Raw genomic sequence first — 17,176 nt, forward strand, 5'->3', positions numbered from 1 at the left:
TATCTTTTGTTCTTTTTTGAGTTGATTAATAACTGGTTCCTTTTTTAAAATTTATACTTTTGATAGATAAGATTATGTCACTGATCACCTTATTCTCTCTTTTATGAGCAAAAATTTTATAATCCATTGATGTTTCTAATACGTTTGTATTCATTTGTCTGTTTTAATTATGCCAGGGTTTTTAAAAAAAAGATCACCAAGGCTTGCTGAACTAATTTTATTTTGACCACTCGCAAAAGAATTTTGAGCCAGAAATAAAGTCCTCCACTCAGAAATTTTTATTAATTTGTATTTCCTTGTTTAAATTCTTTTTTCTTTTTTTCTTTCTTTTTTTAATTAGTGAATCCGGTGTGGTCTGTCCTAATGTTTCTTGTTGGCAGCAGCCACCTGTCCGGCGATTCTGTCCAGGTCTCTCTGTCCCTGAGGTGTCAGCTTCTGGCCCCCATCCTGGTCCTTCTCCACCATCTTGAGGCCTTCCAGGGCCTGCAGGACCCTCCGGGCCACGCTCTTGGAGCCTCTGCTGAAGTGACTGGGCATGACCCCATTGTGCTGGCGCCCGTAGATCTTGGTCATGGATCCCACCCTTGCCCCACCTCGGAGGTACAAGTGGCAGGCAGTGGAGGCAGCCCGGGTGTAGAACCAGTTCTCTGTCATAGGGCGCCAGCTCCTTGTGTTTGGCCAGCTTGACCGTGTCCACCCATTCGGGGACTTTCAGCTTCCCTGACTTTTTTAGGAAGGCAGCCAGGGTCCTGACAAACTCCTGCTGGTTCACGTCCTTCACCATTACTCCAGGCACCGTGCGGGCTCTGCGTGGCCAGCCAGGGGAAAGGTTCCTTGTTTAAATTCTAAAGATTGAGAACTATGTCCTTTTATAAAGCATGGGACCACCGATCTAGACTTATGCCATATGAACATCCATTTAAAATGGAGAACTTATACTCTTGGGTAATTATTGTTTGATTTTCCCCTCTTCTTTAGCATTTTACTAACACTAGAAAATGGGTCAAATAGATAAAGCAAAGACAAAAGTGATGCTATGAATCATCTAGCTAAACCTCTGCGTTTAATACATGAGGAAACTGAGATGGAAGGAAGTAAAACCACCAATCTGATAAAAAGGTCACTCAGGGAGCAAGTATCCCCCTAACCTTGGAACTTGCATCTTTCTACTACATACTGAATTTTACTTCTTTTGCCCCCCCCCCACTTCTCTTTGAACTTGCTTTCGGGCAGATTCTTTGTCTTCTAGGGGGGAAATCTATTGTAATTTTTAAAATGCAGGTAACCTCTCAATGAGTCTGTGGCACTAATTAAAAGAATAAGGTTTCTTCTTGAGGAAATGTTTGACAATTCAGAGAGAGAATGTGTCCTTGAATCCATTTGTCACTTGGGAAACTTTTTTTTTTTTTTGCCATAAACTCTAGGTGAATAGCAACTAAGTAGTTAGGCAGTCATCCCCTTTATAATTCATGGTGAAAATAAAATTGGCCAAGTATGTCAAACCAATGATAACATTGTAGACCATATGACTATGTAAAATTCACCAGAATACTCAACCTGGGTGAGGAACAGGATTGTCTAATATGTAAAAATCATTTCAATATCATTTCAAACTTTTGCCTGTAATGACAATGATAAAAGAAATCAATGAGCTAGCAATTTGATGGTTTGTTTGCTAGGCTATCAGTCAATTTTAAGTGCCATGAAGATCATATTTTTTTGTTTTCAAAATCCAACTAGGCAAGAAGGACATTTATCTAAATAATGTTTTCTTTCTTATAACATCAATAAATATCTCAGGGAGATTTAACTAACAGAAAATGCCTTATACTTGTCAACTGATTTCTGTTGGCTGTCTTGATTTCTTTTATAAGGAATCAAAAGTAAAATTATTTTGCATTAATTCATTCAAGAATGGGTAAATGGTTTTCTGAAATTATATTCTCTTGACAATGAACAAGAAGTGAAAGATTATTAAAACTGAACTCATAATGCTTTCTCTGCATACCCTAAACAGATATGAGCATGGCTGTTATAAAAGGTAAATCCTGTGTTTTGATGCAATCGATGAAATATGAAAAACCTTGACAATATAGTTTAATGTTTGACTAAATCAATGGAACCTTGTTGTCTAGATGGAGAATAAAATCCTTTGTATCCCTTGATTACAATACTCAACAATGGCTATCTTTTTTAAAATTACCACCAAAGTAAGAGAAAAAAAAGTTTTGTAAAGAGAATTTAAAGGAGTTTAAATTATTTGATCTGAAATAAAAATATTTCAGGATTGACTTGGTAACAGCTTTTGGTTATTTGAGGCCATACAAGAGGGTCAAAAGAAGGGTAAGGGAAAGATGAATTTTGTTGATTGGCTATTAGTTAAATGTAGCCAAGACTGATGCTTCTTCAATACTGGAAAACCACTATTTTTTAAATTCTTAAATTGTTAATGTTTTTTTCTCATCCTTTCAGACATTCCTGAAATTGGGTATCCTCCATTTCTTCTAGATTGTTTCTCCTTTCAGCATCTTCAGGAAGCTGAAATCTCCCATTTGTCTTCCTAATTATTTAATTTGTTCTTCTTCATCTGATTTGCAGAATTGTCATCCATGACAATTTGATGTGTGGGGATAGCCCTGGATTCTGGTCTGGGTCCTGTTCTATTTTCTTTCTACAATGCTACTAAATGATTTCATTAGATCTCATTGATTTGTCTATCATCTCTATGCAGATGACTCCCGAATTCAACCTTTTAAGCCTACATTTCCAATTGTCAGCTTGACATCTTCACAGGAATATCCCATGGGCATCCAAACTTCAACATGTTCAAAGTGAAACTTGCTATCTTTTTCCCCTAAAACCTTCTCTTCTTGATTGTCCTCTTTCTATTGAGTGGAACACCATTGATCTAGTCACCTAAATTTGTATTCAGTGGTTTCATTATGCCTTTAGAATAAAATGAAGACTCCTCTGTTAGGTCTTTAAAGTCCTTTCTATCTCAGTATGTTAATATAAATTTATTAAATAACTGCTGTGTTCCAGGCATTGTGATAAGCACTGAGGCTACAAAGACAGACAAAAGACAATCCTTGTCCTCTAAGAGATAGATAGATCACAAGCTAACAAGGAAAACAAAATGCAAAGACATTTGTACAAACAAGATATATATAGATATAGATATAGATATAGAGACATATATATAGAGACATATATATAGACATATATAGACATACATGTATATATACACATATATATGTATATATATTCAAAATAAGAAATTACATAACTCTAGAATAAAGAGGAATAAAGAAAGGTTTCATGTAAAAGCTGGGAATTTAGCTACAATATGCTTCTAGGCAAACTATACTTTTCTTTCTCTCATGTACTGTTTGTTCTAGCCAAACTCACCTAACTATTTACTATATCTGACATTACATCTTTTATACCTGTACCTTTGCATGGACTATCCACAATTCCTGAAATGCTCTCTCCCCTTGTTTAAATCATTTTTCAGTCATGTCTGACTCTCCTCCTCACTCCATTTGGGGGTATTGTTTACAGAGGTGCTTATCTGGTTTGCCATTTCCTTCTCCAGCTCATTTTATAGATGAGGAACTGAGGCAAACCAGGATAAGTGATTTACCTAGGGTCACAGACCTACTAATTGTCTAAGGCCTTGACTCCAGGTGTAGAACTCTATCCACTTGTGCCACCTAGCTGCTATCCCTCTACATCTCCCCTATATCCGTTAAGGCTCAGCTAAATTATCACTTTCTTCAAGAATCCTTACTAGATTCCATCCAGGAATTACTTATGTGCTAACCTTTATCTTTTCATATTTATTTTGCATATATCTTATATTGACCCAGTTGCAATAATTAGTTTTTTTTAAGTATAAGGGGACAATATAAAGGCATCTAAGGTCCACTTGATTCCCTCCTCCTTGCCTTTAGAAAATACATTCTAAATGAAAAGTTCTGAATTTGTCTGAATCATTACCAGCCCCCTATGACATATAGGCACAGGAAGTCCTCTCTTCCTAACCACATATTTGTATCTATCTCTAGTTAATCTCTGCTCTCTGTATGGTCAGATCAAAAATCCAATTCACTGGAAATTTTTGGATAATGAAATAGTAGATTACACTATAGTTTATATGAATAGATACATACTTCCAAGTGAGCTCTTAGGAAATATCTGTATCTTTCTTATAACTTCCTTCAGTCTGGGTATTCCTCTTTAAGGTGCCTGAAGGATCAATGATTCTCTTATATCTCTTCTCTGCCACAGCTCAGTCCTCTCCTTAATTGTCAAAACAATGATGTGATATACCCGCTACAAATATTTAATCTTCTTCTATGCTATAAGATAACATTTCCTTTATATACGTATACATTTAGAGGATAATCCAGTGTTTCACCCAATGATTTTGACTGATTTAAGGAGGTATAATGTTTATATTTGGTTCTAATTAATTCATTCAAAACAGTGTGTTGTCAGGATACCAGAGACAAATAAGGTGGCTCAATCCACCCTGACATGTCTATTTCATATATTTTGTATCTTATAACCCGCCTCTCAAGAAAAATAGAAGTTCCTTGAAGAAATGTCCTGTATTATTTTATATCTTTGTATCCCTAGTCCCTAGCACTGTACTTGGAACATCATAGCTACTGAATACTTATTTGCTAATGATTGGTTGATCAACATGCTAACTAACTGTTATTTTGTTGGTGTGTCTTCTCCCTCCACTGGAAGAAAAAAAAATCACAATTTTTCCAGGCCATATAGGCAAAGAGGGTCTTTGGGAGTTTCTATGACTAAAACGTTCCTCACCCTGTGCCCAACATGAAGACCCTGAAGACTTTTCTTTGTTGGTACTTGGATGGCAGCCATACTGTGCATTGTGGGACCTACACATAAAAGCTATACAGTCTGGAAAGACCTGTAGTCTAAGGTCAACAGCATAGCCTTTAAGGTAACCTTCTCCCCTCCCCCTGCTCATTTTCAGATGATTGTACTAGATGAGCCCCAGAATACTGGTCATTACTTTCTTCAGTCAATCCTTGACCCACCTGTCAAATATTCTTCCTGAGATAGTATTACTGCCTTCCTTTTCTCAACCAACCTCAACTGAGTGCTTGGAAGACAAGTATTTCCTCCTATAATCTCTGAGATGAGACTGTTTAAAAACCAAATAGTTCCAAGGAGACTGGTTAATCAAAGCATCCCTGTCTATTGAATTCTATGTTCTTATATAATTATACAAATCAGAAAGATAAAATAATTAAGTCATTATATCATCATTACAGGTTAGATCAATGTACCAGGGAGGGTATAGACTAATTTACTTATCTGAGTGCCTCAATAGATAAAGCTTTTTATAATTTCTTTTCTCTACTTCAGTGGAATCTTTGACAAATCTATTTTCTTTTCAAATCACCTCCATCAGTTCCAGCAATATAGTTTATTAAGTATTATACAATTGACTACTTTCAAGAAGCCTTTTGAAAAAGTTCTTCTGTTTATTAATGTTGCACAGAACTATTTCGTATTAATTTTGCATTTATCTTATATATACTTAGTTGTAAAAATTTTATCATTCCCTGTAACCCAGTAGCATATAAACTCTTAAGAAGGCAGGGATTCTCTATCTCTTTCTGTCTCTCTCTATCTCTCTCTGTCTCTCTCTATCTCTCTCTCTCTTTCCATCTCTCAATCTCTGTCTCTCCATCTCTCTGTATGTCTGTCTCTGTCTCCCTGTCTCTGTCTCTCTCTCATTTGTATTGTTGATTCATTAAAGACTGCCTGTCATAAAGAGTGCATTTAATAAATGTGTACTGATCCATCTTCTCTCTCTGTTTTGTGTAAAACATGCAGCTTTTGAAAAGTAAATGACATATTTACCCTGATTCACTGCAGCTATATATGTAGAACAGTAAATAGAGCACTGGATATAGAGTCAGGAAGATCTGAGTTCAAGTGTTGCCTTAGACTAGCTATGTGACCTTGGGTAAGTCACTTAACCTCTGTCTTCCTCATGTTCCACAACTATAAAATGAGGATAAGAATAGCATCTATGTCCCAGAGTTGTTGTGAGGCTCTTTGTTTGCACAGCCTGGTATGTAGTAGTCCCTTACAAACTACTTATTTCCTTCTTTTCCCAACATCCTATTTAATTATAAGCTCCTGCTAATGAAATATAGTTTCCCATCAATCAATCAATAAGCATCTATTAAGAGTCTACTATGGGGGCAGCTAGGTGGAGCAGTGAATAGAGCACTGGCCCTGGATTCAGGAGGACCTGAGTTCAAATCTGGCCTCAGACACTTGGCACTAGCTGTGTGACCCTGGGCAAGTCACTTAACCCCAATTGCCTCACCAAAAAATCAAAACAAAACAAAACAAAAAAAGAGTCTACTATGGACACCAGGTGGTGCAGTGGATAGAGTCCTGGGCCTGTAGTCAGGAAGAATCATCCTCTTGATTTCAAATCTGGCTTGAAATACTTATCATGTGACCCTGGGCAAGTCACTTAAACCTGTTGGCCTCAGTTTCCTCATATGTCAAATGAACTGTAGAAGGGAATGTCAAAGCACTCCAGTATTTTTGCTAAGAAAATCTCAGGTGAGGTCACAGAGTCAGACGTGACTGAAATGACTGAACAAGAAGAACCTACTATATGTTCTAAGCACTGGATATGTTTTTGGTGGCAGAATCTCAGGGCTGCTTCTTCCTGGACTCTGACATATTATTCTGTCTCTTTTTGGAGTATGCCTTCATGTTTATTGGAATACTTTAGCCTCTACCCTCCCTTATCCCATATTTCCTCTCCCGAGTCTCCCCTCAAGCCTCTTTTTATATCTGCCTAACTATATGGAATGTATTCACTCCATTGGGAAAAGACAGGGGCTATTCAATAACGTGTTAGCCTGCATGCCCTTGACAAGCACATGGGGATTATTACTCACTGCTCACTGGGACCTGGGAAAAATTAATAATGAACAAGATTAGTAAATTTTTAAAAGTCTATCATCATCTAATTAGGATGACAGCCAAATGTAGTTGATAAAGTCCTGGTATTGAAGGCAAGAAGGCTTGACTTCAAGATCTGACTCTGACAAATATTAGTATGACTAGACAAAGCCCTTATCTGTCCAGGCAATTCTCTAGGTTGCAGTGATATGGACTGGAAAAGGAAGTTTCTTCAATTCAATCCTTATACCAATGAAATCACAGGTCTGGACCAAAAAAAAGGCATCTAATTAAATGACAAGGTAATTGAATAGACCTTAATTTTTATTTGCCCTTGTGTATATTAAGAAAAAAAGATTGTTTTTTTAACACTTACATTATAAAATGATTCATGTAAGGGTGAAAACACATACAAACAGATTCATTTCAGACTTAGTACTACTGAACAATAATGAAGGAAACTTCCAGACTAATGAAAAATGGAAACTACTCCCTATTTCCTCTTTCATTGTTTGGAATCTTAAATGTCGTATAAAGCTCAATAACTTTTCTGATTCTTTGTGTATATATGTGTGTATGTGTGTGGGTATGCACGTGTGCCTGTGGGCACACTGTTGTCATCCCTAAGGTCACTATGAGTGAAACGCTTCATGCCTAATTTCATTTCAGACATCTGAGAAACAGAATGTGAATTCTGGATATTGACTTTTTATAATCTCTTTGTAAATTTTGACAGCCTGTCTGTAGGAGGAGACATGGTACTTCTAGATCCTCTACTTTGCCAGCCTGGGTGCATGTTAGTCCCTCAACTCAACTATGGGAGATAAAATGTAATGAATGTGGGATCACTGTCAGTAAAATGGGTAGTCATTCCTTGAGAGAAAATTTGACCTACCTCACTGTAAATAAGATCACTCAGCCAATCTACTATTTCTGCCTTGTCTCTGGACATTGCTTTAAGGGTTGAAATAGAAGGCAGATGTTGCATGACACCATGGATACATTTGGTAACACCTAGGAAATCCTAATTCTTTGAGCAGCAAAATATACATTTAGAATCATTACCAATGATTTGTGTGGATACCCACAATAGCTTATTAAGCTCAGATGAAAATGAATTTTTCCATGACTTCTACTATACTGAATTGAACCAAGTGGTCATTAAGTTTCCTCTACAATGAAGAGGGGAACCCCAAAACTTTAGCAATCCAATCTTTTTTTCCCCAAATAATTGGTTTTCATGATACTTCTTGGACTAGACAAGTTAAAACAATAACCTGAATAAAATAAATAAAAATTAAAAAGCAAAAACAAAGTGTTGGAAGGAACCTCTGAGTTCTACTAGCCTAAACTATACCTGAACTTGGATGTCCTCTAAAATAGGTCTGCCACATGACTATCCAACTATTTCTTGAAGAATTTCAGTTTAAGAAAAATCTACTGTCCTGATAGGCAGGAATTCTAATTTTCAATAGCTTATCAATATGGATTTCCTTCCATCCAACATATTTTTTTCTCTAAAACTTTCATCCATTCTTTTTACTTCTGCCCTCTGGGCCAAGCAGGAAATGGAAATGTCTTCTCTATGAGAACTCATCAAATACTCAAATATGGGTGTTATGCTTTCCCCCACCCAACCAAGACTTCTCTTCACCAGACTAAATATCTCCAGGGCATTGAACTAGTCCTTGTAACACCATAGTCTCTAGGGTCTTCACCAGTCTAGCCTTCTAGAAACTACCTAAAACTATGCAAGGATGGACTCCATTCCTATTCTTACATGTAGGCCCCCAAAACATGACTTTATATTCTATATGTAGCCAGATAAGGGCAGAGAACAACAATGGACTATCACTTTCCTTGTCCCATATGCCTTTCCTCTCAGAAAAATTATCAAATTAATTTTGAAACCAGAGATAAGTAAGACATTTATACATAAATTCCATTGTATTAAATTTGCCCCAAGCTCTAAAATATCAGTATTTTACTGTATCTAATTCTTATGACTCTGGTATTATTTAATCCATCAAGATTTGTCCTATCTGCAAATCTAATTAGCAGTCATCACTGCCTGTATCCAAGTCATTGATAAACGTCTTTATGTAATATACTTAAACCCTTGATAATAACTGGTCCAGGGCTGCTCACAGAGCCTGGCATGTAGCTAGTTGACTTACTGTCTAGTCAGTCAAAGAGAACAGGGTTTCAGTGTACTAAATGAGGCCTATTCTGATCCTCCTATCAATTAGTAGTGCCTGCCACCTCTAAAAAAAAGAAAGAAAAGAAAAGACTTTCTATTTATGTTTACACCTTTTATACTGACTTAGCTATGTATTTATTGTTAGCACACACCACGTACCCCTGCCCCATAAGTTCCTTTAAGGAAGAGACAATTTTAATTTTTGTCCTTGTATTCCTAGTTCTTCATGTAGTGCCAAGAACATAGTAGGCATGTAGGACATGGTAAATAACTATCATCCATCCAGCCATCCATCCATCCACCTACCTACTCATCCTTCCATGCACCTATCTATATCTATGTCAATAGCTAGCTAGCTATTTATCTATTTTTACCATTATTATTATATCCTGGAGGCTTGGCTGTAAGATCTAATTACTTCCAGGTTTAAGATGCCCTTAGTTTTCCCTGGAGTTGTCTATTTCCCGTGGTGAGCTGTTTGCTTCATGTTGTCATTCAGGAAAACTAGCATTTCTTTTATGCCCCTTTGCATAAATGCAATCGAACAGGTCTGATTTAATGCCAGAGATTTTTGACAAAATTAATATGCCATCTTCTAATGTGAATTTTCTGGCAGGCAACAACAACCAAACGAACAAAAAAAGCATTCTTTCATTGGTAAAATTTTTTAAGTCAACAATTTAAACACTATGCAACATGAGGAGTAGCTGAGATTAGTTATAACTTAATAAAACAAAGAACAAAACAAATATATATTAAGGGGAGAAAAAAAGCAAACCTAGCTTTGTTTCATTTATGTTTTGTTTTGTTTTGTTTTGTTTGTTTGTTTTTTCCTGGGGTGAGAGTCTACATTGTATTAGGAGATGATTAAAAAAAAAAAGTCCCTGGAGGCAATAGTTGACTTTCCTCTTGATATTTATTAATAGTTCTGTTGTGGTGGTTGTTTATTTGTTTGTTTGTTGATGATGTTGTTTTGAGGCAATCAGGGTTGTGACTTGCCCTGGGTCTCACAGGTTGTGTGAGACTGGGATTGAACTCAGGTCCTTCTGACTCAAGCACAGTGCTCTATCTACTACCTAACTGCCCAATGTATTTTCTTCATAAAACATAGACTGACATTCAAAAATGTATAATCCCCCAAATTTCAATGATTCCCCTTCTTTGAATCAGTTTATTCAATATTAGTGTGTTATAATTTGCTGAGTAAATATTGGAGGTTGTACGTACAAAGAATACCTTTAGTGGCTTTCCTATTGAACCAATAATAGAGGCTAGACTTATACCATGAGACTCTGCCTAATTTGGTATAAATGATGTTCTATCTGATGAAGGGGAAAAATTGGCCTACTTTGACCAAAAAGGTGATCTATGCTTAACAAGGGAGTGCAGTGTTGCCATGAAGATGAGATGACAATAAAACGATGCTTTCCCTGTGATTAATGGTCAGGATCCCTGCTAGTCAGACAAGGCTCTCAAAAGATGAATAGTTTAATTCCTTTAGCTTTGAATTCATACTGTAGATGCTATAAACAACTTGGTTTAATCAGCCCAAACCATAGACTACCACAGATTTGAAAACATAATATATTTTGTGTTTCTACTACTGAAAGCTCCACAAGTGCTTTTCCAAGGGTCGTAGTGGGGAACTCACAGTCCCTGTGTCCATTCCTGTGCCCCTTTTCATATGAGACTCCGAAGTTACATCAGACTTAAATGTCTTTAATATCAATGGAGATATACTCTTGTCTATTTTTTTTTTTTTGAGTGAGGCAAGTGGGGCTAAGTGATTTGCCCAGGGTCACACAGCGAATAAGTGCCAAGTGTCTGAGGTGGGATTTGAACTCAGATCCTCCTGAATCCAGGGCCAGTGCTCTATCCACTGGACCACCTAGTTGCCTCTTGTCTATATATATATTTTTAGCTAGTAATGGTATCTTTCAGCCACTACACTTAGACTTTTTTCTGCATTTTAATTCTTAATCTTTTTTTTTTTTTTGGTCAGCTTCTTTCGAGGATAAACATTTCCAACATTTTAATCATTTCTCACAGTTACTAATTTCCACTCCATTAATCCTTTTCCATGTTTCTGCTCTGGACTTGTTTTGCTTATCATAAAAACTTCTTAAAATGTTAACATCTCAAATGTGCAAGACATTTTAATCACAGTCTTGGTCTTATGTGGAATGGCTTGTTTATTTGTGTGTATATATTATTTATAAGGGCAGCTAGTTGGTACAATTGATAGACCACTGGGTAATGATTCAAAAAGATCTGAGTTCAAAACTGACCACAGATACTTACTATTTTTGTGACTCTGGACAGTCACTTAACCCTGTTTGCCTCAGTTTCCTCATCTCTAAAATGAACTAGAGAAGGAAATGACACTCACTCTAGTATTTTTGTGATGGAAAACCCTAAAAGGGGTCGTGAAGAGTTGGACATGTCTGAAATGACTGAAAAGTAATGTGTATTATTTAATTGATACATGTCAATATCATATCTTTCAGAAGTACTCTACTTAAGCCAAATGTATTATTTAGCTTGGAAAAGACTCTGATGCTACTGTATCTAGTCAATTATTCCCCATCTTATACACCATTTTCCTTTCCTTTTTTAGTTTTGACTATTCTTTATGAAAAATACATATTCTTCAATATACCTTTAAATTGATCATCCACCTAAATAATTCTTTTGTTTGTTTTCTCTGCGGGGCAATGAAGGTTAAGTGACTTGCCCAGGGCCACAAAGCTAGTAAGTGTCAAGTATCTGAGTCGGAATTTGAACTCAGGCCCTCTTGAATCCAGGGCCAGTGCTTTGTCCACTGTGCCACCTAGCTGCCCTAATAATTCTTAATGAGTCCTAAAGAAATATCTATAGCTTTCCAGACTGAGTTGGTGGATTGTTCAGTGCCAGATTCCAGGAAGGACAGGGTAGCAAGGAGTGAGGGGAGGAGGTAAGTATTGACTTGAATTAAAAAATACATTAATGTCTACAGTATATGAACCTCATAGAATGTGTTATTGTCTGTAAGAAAAAGTTCTTCCTGATTTTCAAGAAAATCTTTTTCAAAAAATGAGTGATGTCTGGGTAATTCCACAGAGAAGATGAATACATTCTTGCTTCTTATAGCTAGTTTTCCATAGACAGTAACAGCCATCATAGACACTCACACATTAAGAAAGGGATATAGCACATTTTTTTGTTAGTAGCTCATTTTCACCAATAGTATGTGAGGCATTTTAACAACACTTTCCCCCTTTCCCTTCAGACATACTTTGAAAGGTGACAGATTGATGCTCCTTAGAATGGAGCAGGGTGCTTAATCATGGGGAGGCAGGAGCACGAATTGTTTAATGGGAATAGCTATAGTAAATAGAGGGATTTTTGTTTTGTGCTATTCTGCCAGAATCAAATCCCCAGAATCCTTAAATTAGACAAAACATATAGCCTCAGAGTGTAATAAGAGCTCCCTTTTCCACTACATTATGTATAAATGACAAAAGAAAAGAATACCACCTGGTGGCTTGGGACTCCAGAATATGCCCCTCTTCCCTGACTTTTTTGGCCTTATCATTGACTTACTTCTATGTTCTTTTGGTTAATGCATAGGACTTGATGGCAACATCTCTTCTTCCTAATCTATATTTTAGTAATATCTTCTCTATCATAAACCATCAAAAAATTATTTCTCTCTTCTAGACATAGCTTTCAGAACACAGAGGGATATAGCTGAGTTACACCTTCCTGATGTGGCTTTTTCACACACACACACACACACACACACACACACACACACACACACACACACACACATTTTATTCCACAGTATATACATTCCTTGTCAAAGCAGTAACAGACACACCACATGAGGAATATCTGAATTAGATCTGTTCCCTAAGGCTTCACACAATGGGACAAACATCAAATTCTGGCTTCTGTGATATATGCACTATTTATTTTTGATAGATTGGGATGTTGTGCAGGGATGTGGGTGGATTGTATTATTTTCTGTTGTTGCTTTGTATTTTTTCGATAAATAGCTAAGCTCAGTGATGTATCCACTTTGTCTTTGTACTTTCTTCACATTCTCTTTGGAAACTTATCTAAGACAAGGTTTCTTAACCATATTTTGTGTGTCATGGGCCCTTTGGGCAGTTTGGTGTGTAATGCATGTACCCTTTCTCAAAATGATGCTTTTAAATGAATAATAAATAATAAAAGGATTAGAAAGAAAAGCAAATATATTGAAATATAGTTATCAAGAAAATTTTTTTAAAAACCCTTGATCTAAGAAAATGTGCAAGAAAATTCATGGGTAGCCAGTATCAGACTAACTGAGCTCAGGAATTCAGTTCTTGACTTGCTCCTCAGTTTGTGTCTGCCATTAAGAGATGGAAAATGAGAGAACAATTTCTTAGCCACTTTGCAAGTAATTGTCCTTTTTTTTTTTAATCAAAGAATGCATTAAGCTGGTGATGACTTTTTTGTTTGTTTTGCAAGCTGGACTTATGATTTTGTTGATATAGGGAATTCTCAGTGCAAGCATTCATCCCCTGTCCCAATGCAAATTAGCAACTTTATAACAACTTGCATGACAACAGAACAATGCGGTCATAGAGAATTGTCTAGGTTTAGTTCAGAAGTTAAGTGAATTATAAATCATTACATAGTTATATGTATGGGAAGCAGTATTTGAATTCAGGATTTCCTGAGTCTGAGCCTAGTCTATCCAAGACACCTCAGGTACTTCAGTACTGATAACTTTGAATTGAATATTTAGTGGTATTATTGTTCCCCACTTTGAGAATCCTAGCGCCACCCTGAGGAAAAAGCATGTGATTAGCATCTGAACAGTTACATCTCTTCATAGAAACGCCCATAAGTCATGTCAATCACTGCTACCAGCCAATTAGCTTGGAGGGGTGTGTGTGTGTGTGTGTGTGTACACGTACCATGCCATGGCAGGAAGGTCCTTCCATTGGAGGTGGCAGGAGAAGTGGCTGCAGGTGCAGGGAGCTAGGGTTTTTTTCTTTCTTTCTCTGTGTGTTCTCTTTACTAACCCCTAATATACTTTAATAAATGCTTAATGCCCAAAGACTGGTGCTAAAGCTTCTAATTTAAGGCGACCACTCATTAGATTTTAAACATCACAGACTGGATGAGATTTGAAAAAATAGTCTTCTAAATCTTTCATATATATTGACACATATATGCCCAATCTTTCAAACTAGATTCTTGGTTCCTTGTGGGCACAGACCATGCTTAGCTTCGAATGGAATGTTTTTCACATTGAAGGTTTTTGTGAAATATTTATTATTAAGAATAATCAACAGTGAATGATGGGAGGGGGGAGGATGCTTACAAAACAATCTAACTAAAAATTGGATTATAAGAGTTCTTTGTGTGTGTCATGAGAGAGAAAACGTGTGTGTGTATGTGTGAGAACACACAGGAAGTATGTTATTCTATGAAAAGGGATGCCTGGTAATAGTCACTTATTTCTTTTTTTCATTAGTTCTGGAAGACGCGTTAATAATGTTTCACCTCACCAAAGCAGGTATTGGCCTGCTTTAATTAGGTTGATTTGTTTGCACTATCTTTTTGTTCGATGAAGTTATTATTAATTTTAAGGGTGATAGGAAGACCTGAATTCAAATGTAGCTGTAGACACTTACTTGCTATATGACCCTGGAGAAATCACTTAACCTCTGTCTGTTTCAGGGTCCTCATCTGTCAAGTAATATGATAATAATATCACCTAAATCCCAGGGTTGATGTGATAATTAAATGAGATAATATTTGTCCAGCTCTGTGCAGTCTTTAAAGAATTACAAAAAATGCTAGCTAACTGGTAGTGGTAGTAGCAGCAGCAGCAATAGTTGTTGTTCTTATTCTTCTTGATTAAAAGTAATCAGAACTTATTGTACCAGGAGTAGCTGCATGTATAACCTACTCCACAGGTGAAATAAACAGCGTTTTTAAGCCCTGTCCTCCCTCCCCCTTTAAAATCAATTTGAAAATTAATGTTGATTTTTGCCCAAAGCCTTAGCCTTTCTGATAAACCACTAGGGCACTACTGTTTGTTAGACAAGGAAGAATCCTTTGGCAACAGCTACTCCTGAGGTCTGGAGTAATATGTTTCTCTAAATTGTGAAATTTACAGTGAATTACCCATCTGACAGGACCTGGGATATTATTTCTAACATTCTGTGGACAAAGCAATGAGCTGAGTTGTGAGAAAGATTTGTCAAGGCTTCTGTTATCTCTGACAGAATTGTTTTCCCAGTAGGTGAATTCCTGTAGAATGTTCCCAGTCCTCCTCCTAAAAAAACCCATCAGATCTTCCAAGTCATCAGAGCAGAAGACTTAAGAAAGGTTAGTTAATGGTATTGGAGAATTATGACTGTGAAGAAAGCATATATAAATTTTTTTTGCTTTGTTTTTTACTTCAAGTAATAGATTCTTTTAGCTTTTCCAGGTCTAATTTTAACTAGTACTTTTGCCTTCAATGTAATATGCTTCTACCAAGATACCCCTTCTCTTCCTTTTTATGCTAAAGTATTTTCATGGAAAGTTCATCCATTATTGCATTTGTAATAGCAGCCTTCAGAGTAATTGCTCTAGTTGATAATCTATCTCTGTGCATATTTACCTTGAAATGAACATCTCCTAATTCCCTATAGCCACACTCCTTTCAGAGCTTCAGTTTATGCCCTTCTAATTTTGACTGTGTTTTGACATTTTCAAATAATTGTCTAGCATCTGCTGTGCACACGATCACTCAGAATTAAAATGCCTCAATTATCACCCCTGGTCTTAATTTCTTTGGGTAATGACTCTCAACTTAGTTTTCCTGATCTCTTTCTATTTGTCCTTTTTGTAGTCAGCTTTCAGATGCCATTTCCTGGTGTGGCTGATCAGGTTCCATTAATCTAGGTGTGATAAATATTACACTTGTTTCTCGAGTTAAATGTTTTTCTATTGGTATTTTTGTTGAAATGTCAATATTTTATTTCTAATATAGTAAGACAACCATAATCTCCAGATGGAAAAAAATTAAAATGTAAAACATTTCATCTATTATGTATGCTATGTGGTAGTCAGGGTGGCACACTGGATTTTACTGCTTCAAGGTAGGATGGCCTGTATTCAAATCCCACCCTAGAAATTGACTATGTATGTAACCCTGGGCAAGTGCCTTATGAAATTCCTTAAAGTCATCTTTTGAGTCACTGACAGATTGTATCTGTTTTAATAAAGGGAATTCCTACAGGCTGAGGCTAAAACCTGAATAAATCAGAGATACTGGATATATTAATAAATGGGTAACATATAGCCTAGAGTCATCATGTTAGTAAAGTAGTTCTTGGCCTTTAATTTTTGATCAGTTTGTAGCAGGAAAATGCTAGAATCAGTTTTTATCATCCCACAAATAGAAATGTTAATTATTATGTTTTTCTAGTCATAACAAGTATAACTGTTTAGCATAACTTTTATACATCTTAGCCATGTTAATATTTTGTTGCCTTGAAGCAATGTGAATCAATATATTTTTCTAGTCCAGTAGAATATTTGTAATTCTGCTAATGGCCTAGGCCTTGAGCTTTTGTTTTGCCTGAATCTAAGGCCTTATAGTTATATTACATTAGGTCCTTTGTCCTGTGTGGTGTTTGTTTTCCTGATTCTGTAGTGAAAACAAAAGAGGAGCATAAGGACCATTATAATTCACCCAGTTTTTCAACATCTTAACTCTTTTTTTTTTTTTTAGTGAGGCAATGGAGGTTCAGTGACTTGCCCAGGGTCACACAGCTAGTAAGTGTTAAGTGTCTGAGGTCGGATTTGAACTCAGGTACTCCTGAATCCAGGGCTGGTGCTCTATCTACTGCACCACCTAGCTGCCCCAAACATCTTAACTCTTGATACTCTAAATATGAGATCTTTGACAAGTGACCAATAAGGTAAAAATAATAGCAATCAGAGAATTGAAGTTAAGGAAGTATT

General features: G+C 36.4%; 1 protein-coding gene and 1 pseudogene across 4 annotated transcripts in view; one reads left to right on the plus strand and one right to left on the minus strand.

The window, feature by feature from the left end:
- The window catches only part of NRG3 (neuregulin 3), a 1,197,616-nt gene that overhangs the window by 377,774 nt on the left and 802,666 nt on the right, over nt 1-17,176 (plus strand). The window lies entirely within an intron of this gene.
- Nucleotides 345-14,062, minus strand: LOC122741426 (annotated as a pseudogene).

This window comes from Dromiciops gliroides, chromosome 2 (genome assembly GCF_019393635.1).
Source record: "Dromiciops gliroides isolate mDroGli1 chromosome 2, mDroGli1.pri, whole genome shotgun sequence".
Taxonomy (NCBI): Eukaryota; Metazoa; Chordata; class Mammalia; order Microbiotheria; family Microbiotheriidae; genus Dromiciops; species Dromiciops gliroides.